Consider the following 9,427-nt stretch of genomic DNA (forward strand, 5'->3'; position numbering starts at 1 on the left):
AAGGGTTCAGTGATCTCCTTGAACCTGAAATAATGTCCAGCCAACCAAGAAAATTTGCCACTCTCCTTACAGACTTGAGGAGCACCACCAATTTAGAGGGACCCCTCCATATCCCCTACTGGGACTCTCAGAAGCTTCCAACCAAGGACTGCAAATAACTTGCAAGTGCCTTTCTCCCACATTTTCCCATTTACAAGAAGCAAAAACAACAAAACCAAACACAAACCAAAAAAACAGGAAAACCACGCCACACTAATTCTGCTCAAAACTGCAAGGCCAGCTGCAACCCAAATCCCAAAGCATCCCAAACACCTCTACACCTCTGCCAGAGCTCCTAAGAAGCACTGTCCAGGCATCCTGCCAGCCCCAAGGTTTCACTAATTTTTGAGGCTTCATTTGACTCCTTTGCTACATCCACCCAGCAGAGAGCTGGGTATAGGGCTGGGCAGGCAGGAAAGCAGCAGCACAGGGAGACCTTCCCAGCAAGCCTAATAAAAACTGCAAAAAGCTAGAAGACTAGCCTTTTGGGTCAGTGTTTGGGCTGGGGGTAGGGTTATGAAGACTCATAATTAATCAATAAAAATGTATTTGTACTTGAGAATAGGCCATGATGAGCCCACCACCCAAGAAGGGCCAAAGTGTCCATGGTGACCAACACCTCTGCATCCTTTTGGATGTGCTCTAAGGGTACTCTCGGTCATTTCATTCTGGCTTTGAACCTGACCCTCTTGCTCCTCTCCCACCCAATGAGAGAGGGGACACTCATCCCTGTTGCATATGGATACATGAGTGAAAAAACATAACCCCAACACATGAGTAAACAGCAGTTGATGAGTGGAGAAGGGGGAGTGACCCTGTGCTAGAGTGCTGGCAGGCTGGCTGTGACTCACCTTCCTAGATCAGCTGCTGTGGTGATGCATCCAGCAGCTATTTAATGCTTCCTGAGGTCCCTCCCTGCCAGAAGCACCGGGCCTACCTCCTAGGTATCAAAGGGAAGAGATGATACTTGCCCACATGCCCTCTGGGTGACAGAAGCCTCCCCATTACTCAGGTGGGAGAAAACACAGAGGAAATCGAAGCTTCCTGATGGCACAGCAGGTTGGAAAGGATGGGCTGTGTTCCAGGCTTCCCTGTAGCCCATCAACAGCGTCCTGATGTAGGTGCCTTTTCTGGAGCCGCATCCTCTGCCCTTGGCTGGGGCGTTGCAGGGGTAAGGAGCAGCTCTGCTGGACACCACACTCAGAGGTTGAGGCAGTGGCCAAGGGTTGTCAGGGAGATAGCTCCTATGCTGGGTGGAGATGATCAGCCATGGCCAGGCTTGATGCTGTGGCTCTTTCTGGGCTGGCAGGTTCATCCACAGTTCTGCATGAGCTGTCTGTGCTGCACACTCAGGCAACTACCAATGGTCACTGCTGTAACAGCAGGGAGCAGTGGACAAAGCCCTGCCCACAGCCACATGACGCAGAATCTTTCCACAGTGCCATGCTCAGCCTGAGGGTGCTGGCTCCAGGATCCTGAAGGGAAAACATCTCCTGGCCTGGTGCAAAGCAGCCAAGAGGACAACCTACCAAAGACATCATTGTTTTCTCCTGCAGTGTGGGGGCCATGAGGGTGTGGGCAGGACAGAAGTACAGGGCTCCTGCCTCTAGGGCAGCATTTTTTTAAAATGGGTTACTTCATCGCAGTGGAAAGACTTGACAGGGGTCAAACAAGCTCAAGAGGTGACAACCAAGTCCTACCAAGTGGTCACAGCCCAGAGAGGCTGCTCTTTATCTCTTCCCTGTCACAGGGAGGGTGTGCAAGCATCAGTCACACCTCAGGCCTATGGAAGCTAACAGCTCTTATGAAAGGCAGCTGCAAGCACTGAGGAGCAATGAAGCAGCAGGCACTGGGCTCTAATTCACACCCAAGCACCTTATTTAGGCATGGCTGTAAAAATCCTGGCATCCTTTGGCCCCCCATCATGCCCTGTCCAAGTCCCAGCTCTGCCATGGAAGCCTGAGAGCAAGCTCTAAAAATCAACAAATTGCTGCCATCAATAGTTTCAAAACTGCATGAAGGCTTTGTAGACTCTGATTTTCTGTCCTTCTTTAGCTGGAGAAATCTCAGCTGGGGACATGGATGTCCACTGCAAATGTACCCTGAAGGTGCAGCTTTACCAGGGACGTGCAGATGGATCCCAGCCCACGCATATCCCTGCACTCCACCATGCTTTGTTAGCAAGCAGCTTCTGCTGAGAGTATCTTACAATGCATAATGCACTCAGCATCTCTGCATCTGCAGAGGTTCCATTCATGTTTCAAGGGCTTTTTGCACCCAAAGGAGACTGAAAGGCTAAGACTAGGAAAGCTGAATCCCGTGGCACCTGCATCGCTGAAGAGCTGAAGCATCACTTGAGCCTGAAGCCACAGATAAATGTCAAAGTCTTGTGGCACCCCAAGGGGGACCTGTCCCATATATTAGGATCTTGCAGGAACTGCCCAAAGAGACAGATTTCTGGAGAGCCATAAGCACCATGCTAGCAATTCCCATTCAGAGCAAAACAGATGCTTCGGGATTTTTCTCTTCCACTTCCCAGAATTACAGACCCATGCTAACGTGCCTGACATGTAACAGTGAGGTTGCCTGACACCAAACAGGGTGGGAAGAGCTGGGGACAAATCCTGCCACACAGGATGGGAATAGGCCTCAGGCTGACAGCCTTCATCAGGGATTTAGAGGAAGTAGGCTCACACCCTGGCTGATGCAGAAGCAGGTCACCTCATCGCAGCTCCACATGCAAAGATTTCTCAGTGTTTTTCTCACCCAAGCTTTTGGGTCTGCTACAGTATTGGACCTACACGAAGGCTTCAAAAAGCACTGGGAAGGATCAGGGAAATTTTCCCCTCCTTTTAAACAAGCCAAAGTTTGTGGCCATGGCAGGCCAGCATCAAGAGCTATGGTGAAACATCAAGGATCTTGGGTAGTGACGGCATTTCAGGGATGTTTACTAGCCAGTCCACCTTGCAGATGAGCAACCAAGTAAAAACTCATTATAAATTAAAAGCAGCAAAAAAAAAAATATCCATCCACCTACTGCACACACTCACATTACAGTGTTTCAGCCTGGAAGGATCATCTTCCTCACCATAATGCATCATATTTCTCCCTTGCAGCACTAACGGTTACCATCCACAGGGAGAGAAAAACTGGCATGGCTGGCTAGTGAAGTCTGCCATAAAGATGAAGGCTTGCATGGGAAACATTAGCAGCATCTGCTGTTGCTGTAACTATTACCACTAACCCCAGACACACAAGTGAAGAGCAACTTGATGAAAGCAGCTGAGAGTAAATTCATAGTTTCTTCTCAAGGGGGCAAAGCAAAATTAGTGACAACATGTAGATTAGAGGGGAAAGATAAAAGGCTTTTGCACCAACACACTCTTTTTCTCATGTGCAATTGAACTCACCTGGACACTGAGCCCAGGAAGGGCTGGGGAAGTATTTACGTGTTCAGCTTCCAGCACAGGGACAAGGCGGGGTCCAGGTACCTTTCTGTTCTAGGCTGACCTAAAACTATTACCTTTATTTTTTATAAAAAAAAAAAAAAAAGTGCTTGCTCTTCAGCTGTCAAGACATTGCTGTGCCTGCAGCCACTGCCCAGCTGTGAGCCCCAGTGCAGCAGCTCTTGCCAACCGCCTGCCATCTTCAGGGGTTGAATTACAATCCAGGTCTTAAAAGCCAAGCTCTGAGGGGTATTTGCCAAACCATCTACACACAAACACAAGCCTGGCACACACCTGCCACCAGATCCAGCATCTTCACTGCATTAATCTTCCACAGTGGTCACCAGTAAAAGCATGATGCAATTTGTGAATATTCTCTGTTATTACACACAGATCATTCTCCAAGTCAGAAAACAGCTTATGTGTCTCATCACACAGGACACAGAAGGAATGTCGCAAATCTGGAGATGCAAGAGCCTGTTCAAGCCTTGGAAATACTCCAAAGTACCTGCTTTCTCCTCTCCAGCCCAATAAGTGGTTTAATTCCCTCCAAATTTCCATTTTTTTCCTCCCTCAAGGGCAAGACCAAAATGGGAAAAACCTGACAATGGGTCTCTTTCAATGCCTCTGGAAGAGCCAGAAATGACCCTCAAAGTGCAGCTTCTTCATGATACTTGCCTGGTCCAGCCCAGAGGATGAGATGCACCTTGGCAAGGAGACAGGGCAAGTAGACACAGGCACTGACCTGCCACGCTCCCTGTCTCATCTCAAAGTGATCAAGGACTTAATTTCTATAGGATTACAGGAAAATTAAGGCTCTGTGCCTGTCCTCCAAGTAGTACCAGGGACAGAAAAAAGCAGAATGACCTACAAATCTCCACAAAGCCTGCCTTCTAGCCTCCTTCAGAAGAGCTGGCATAAGCCATCAGCGATCCTCTTTCCACTCCAATTCTCATCCTAGAGGAGAGGGTAATTAACAAATTGGCAAATGCAAAACCAAGAATAAACCTTCCAGATTTTATTTCCACTTCCATGATAACTCGCAGTTTCCCACCCCACTTCACAAATCAGTCACAAGCCAAGGATGCACTGCTGCATTTCTGGAGGAAAGGGTGCACTGGTGAATATGCAGGTTATGAATATGCCATAGATATTTATTTATAATTTTGTAGGATTGAAAAGGCTTTTAATGACCATTTGCTGAGAGCTGAAATAGCTCCTTTCTTTCTCTCACACAGAAACAGAGTCAAATAAACAAGATATCCAGAAATAATCCAGGCTGAAACCTTTGATAAGATACTCAGAAGTCTCTGCTTTTATGGAACCTGGCACATGATTCATTAGGTGGAAAGGTGATATCAATCCCCACCTGAACCCACCAAGAGATAATAAGCTCTTTAAAGCACTAAAATGGAGGCACATCTCTGGAGAGGGAACTCAATCTCCTATCTGGTACTAAAATGCAAGGACCATCCATTGGGAGGTACAAGTCACTGTACTTCAAACAATGGACATCATGGCTATGTGACCAACTTCAACCCCTGAAACCACCTTGCTTAAAGGCAGACCTCTGGCTGAAGGGGTTTCAATGCCAGCAAAAGGTACCATCTCCTGCTTCACGCATAGGTGTCCTCCTTACAAACACTGGGGTTTGAGGGCTCTGCTGGCACTCAGTAATACCTGAAGGATCAGGATAGGATAGGAATGAGTGCTGGAGACCACACTGGCCCTCCTGCCTGCGTGTAGAAGAAGATGCAGTAAACGTGTCTTGTTTTTTCAGAATAACTTAGTAGCTTAATCCTCACGCAACTCATGCTAACCCAGGGTTGCTTTGGGGAAACAGAGTCTTTTGAACCCCCTATCCCAAATTCTTTACAATACCAGCAGGTCATTAAAAAGCCAAACTAATTCAAAGAGGACAACGCCAAGTCCAATGTCACAGTTTTGGCAATCCTCAAACTACATTAAAACACTCCAAAAATTACTTGAGGTGAAGTAATTCTCAGTATGCAGCATATCAAAGATGCGAGGTGATGTTGTTTCTAGTGCATCCACTTCTGGGCCCCAGGGATATTTCCCTGCCAGATTGGGAGAGCCAATGCCCTTTCACAACCTAAGATTTTGCGTTTGCAAGATTTTTAAGACGACTGGAAAGAGCAACTTTAGAAAACTTTATGTTTAAGAAGCATGGGGGTTCATGTAGGAACCAGATAGCAGCTATCATGACACACAAAGAGGTAAAAGTCCATCACCCAGTCTACCCAGCCTTCCCACTGCAAGTATATTTGGCTCTTTGCCAAAAGAGCCAAATGCAGGAAGGAGCATTGCAACCTCTAAGCACTGCCAGAATTTGGAAAATAAAATAAAATTAGTAAATGAAAACAGAAACCACAGCACCTCAAAAAACCCAACCCATCTTTACTCTAATCTAGAGATATCTGTGGTGTTCATCCAACCACCTGCACATCACCAGCAGCCTCAGGAAAGCATTCAGGGGCAGTGACCAGCTCCCTGCTACATACTTGCACCTCCCAGGGAAATCAATATTCCCAGCATGAATCACAAAACTAGGAAGAACCCTAAAAAATGCTTTCCTCTCAATCTCTCAGCTGTGCAGCTTCACAACACCAGCTGGGTGCTCCTACCTCCTGCCAATAGCTTTGCCAGACTGGCAGGAAAAGCAGAGAGCAAAGGGAAAGCTGCTGCTCAGCAGGCTTTTCTGCTGTCCTGTGTACTCTTATAAAGGTGCTATAAGTGCCACCAAAGTTCTTGCACTCAGGATCACACAGCTAGGTCTATCATAATGAGGGACCTCCACGGGGGACCCTGGACCCCAAAAAACTGTTCATAATACTGTGGCATCCCATTGCCACTCTTTACAATTACACAGGAGGCACTTTGGATACGGGGAGGTCTGAGCATGTGGCTCCAAAGACCAAGGAGGTCCAGCAGGTCCTGTGCTGCAACAAGGTTATAAAGCAGCAGAGAAATCCTTCCCAAATTCAGGCAGTACTCAACTGCCTCAAAGTTTCCGGCTCAGGCCTGATCCACCCGTGTCTTCAGGTAAGAAGTGTTGCAAGGGGTATTTTGGGGTTGTTTTGTTTTTTTAAGCAACAAGTTATTGTAGAGGACTAGCCTGGGGCAGCTGGAAGCACTCAAGCCCTCAAAAAAGTGCTGACTCCAGTCCACAAAAAGCCAGATAATCAGCTACTTTCAGAAGCTCATGAAACTTGGCATCTGAAAAATGGCAGGACATAAAATTGTTAGCAATCATTTACAATAATAGGATTCTGTTAAAAACCTTCAATGGAAACAAGCTTATGCCTTAATTTGACTACACGGGTTTACAAGGGCATAAACAAGTCGAGACAGATGAAGGAACTTCCCTTAAAAAGATGCTCTTAAAACCAACACATGTATACAGAGCTAATACTTAAAAACATCCCTCCCACCTTCATTTAAACTTGGGCATAGAGCAACCCATCGTCAAGCAGCAGTCAGACTTATTCCTAGCTCACCACAGCACCTGACATTGTACGACTCAAGGAAATGCTCTGCTCCAGAGCCTTGGCACATACATCAGAGTCTCAAAGCCAGGGCAGATCAACCCCTTGTTTGGATTTGGTCCCAAAACACCACCACCATCCTCAACATGTGGGGAGCCAGCAGAGTTTAGGCTTGGGTCACTTCCAAGCCACCACTGCAGGTCTTCCCACAGCAGAAGACACAAAGGGGACAGGGCAGAGACAGGTGGAAAAACATGGATGAAATTAGTGGGGATGAAATTAGTGAACTTAGTGGGGACCCTAGCAGATGCACTAGGGCAATATTTCTCTGCAGCACATGGCAACAGTGAAAGCAACCATAACATACCTCCACTATGTATGTGGACAACATGCATTACCAGAGTAGACCAACTCCTACCCAACCCCATTTTACACCCACTCCCCAAAATAATTCTGCACAGAAGCTCCCTTATTTGCCTGGGTGCAGTAAATCCCTGTATCTTCAGCAATTATGCCACACCACCATTTGTGGTCAAGTCATATTTCAAAGAGTGGGGAAGGGAGCACCCGGGGATGATTCAGACGGGCCATTGCCGCACTCTTTCGGCCAGCTGCCCCTGCTGCCAAAAGGTTTGGTCCAACCTGGCAAGCTCCCCAGCGCACTTGGTGGGGCCTGTGGGTATCCCAAGCTCCCAAGAGAAGCTGTAACTCATGTTTCTTAAACATAAGGGAAAAAAACCCTTAGTTCTTAACTTGTTTAATTATCTCAGGTTGCTCAGGTTCCCCCCTCTTAAGCACTTGGTAGAGTTAACAATTCCCTCGTACTCATTTGCAGAATTTTATTTTTTAGAGTAACCAGCATACCCTTGCTAGAAAATTCCAGGGTGCAGGACCCCTAGGCCTGCAGTCCTCAATGCTGCAGGGTGTGGGGCACTGGCAGGCACTCTCCAGCCTCACAGCTTTCTTTGAAAAGGTGGAAGAAAAGCTTTAGGAAGATGTATACACATGTGAGGTGCTTCTTGATTTCTTGCTACTTCTTTCAAGAGGGTGTGGGGAAGCCAGCAGAGCTATGCCAGGCACCAGTGTTTAGGCTCTCCTGGCAGATAACTGGGATGTAGGAGGATTCCTGACATTCCAGTGGCACCAGCAGAAAGTGAGACCATCCCCACTTCCCCACAGCCCCTCCCCAAGCAGACACCCCGGCAAAGAAGGCAAGCAGCATGAAGATAGGCTTCCTGCTCACAACCAGTGCACACATTTAACTCTCTTCTCCGTAAGAGTTGCAATTCTGGGTGAGGAGCACAACCCCCTTCAGCTGTGTGAGGTGAATGGATGGGTGCACGTAGCATCGCTGCTCCATCCTGACTGCATCCAGCACCCCACCATTTGACAGCTGAACTCTGGCCTTCATGCTGCCACACGTTTCCAAAGCCCAGCGCCTGCCCAGCAGGTCTTGGCAGAGCACCAAATCAGAGCCAACACGTGTGCCATTAGCATTGGCAGGCCTGGCTTACTGTGAGAAGCAGCCAAAGCTCCTGTTTCACCTCTTTGGATCATTTCTCACCCCTTTCCACCTGCCTCTTCCTAATTTCTCCTGATACCAACCATCCCGAGGGGAGTGCTGTGGCTGTGATCCCTTCTTCCACACAATACCACCCTCAAATCCATGTTTGGGGTTTTAACCTGCATTTGGATTTTTAATGTGCAATTACAAAGTGCTGTTGCAGGGCAGGGAAAAAGCAGGGAGAGGAGCTTGTTCTCTCACCCGCAGGAGGCCACAACCAGTTACGAAACAACCTGCTGGCAGAGTTTGCAGAAGGCATCAGAAGTATGCAGAGGAGAGCCAGGCTCTTATCGAGGAATTTAACCCCTCTCCTCAGGGAGTCAGAGATGTCTCTTAAGGTAGGAAGGACATCTTTGCCCCACGGATGCGGAATGCAAGGGGAAGTTCCTGGTGTGGGTAGCTGAGACCCCACACCTCAGCTGCTCCTCCACCGTGGGCTCCAGCCAATGTTTTCAGTGCTAAGTGGGACCACAATACTGCTCCTTTGAATAAGGCTTGAGCGGGCCGTGTTGGTGTCAGAAGCTCCTGGGGATGCTCCTGGTGCCCTGGGCACGTGAGAGGCAAAGCCACCCGGTGTGCAAGCCACCGGGACACGGGAAATGCGGCACGGGGCAGGTGGCAAAGGGGCTTGGGGTCCTGCCCGTGGCGAAAGCTGCTCCCAGTCCTGCCAGCCTGGGCTCTTGTTCAGGGATTCGGGTTTCTGTAGGCACTCTGCCCCCAGGGCATCCCTGCCCCCCTCCTGCTGCACCCCCCGAAGCAATGGGGTTACCTGCCATTGCTGGCGAGTCCGGCCAGGTGGGTGACGTGCTGGCTATCCCGGGAACGGCTCGTTCCGGGGAAAACCCGAGGTCAGCGGCCCCGACGCTGCTGCT

This window comes from Chaetura pelagica, unplaced genomic scaffold (genome assembly GCF_000747805.2).
Source record: "Chaetura pelagica isolate M959 unplaced genomic scaffold, ChaPel_1.0 scaffold74, whole genome shotgun sequence".
NCBI lineage: Eukaryota > Metazoa > Chordata > Aves > Apodiformes > Apodidae > Chaetura > Chaetura pelagica.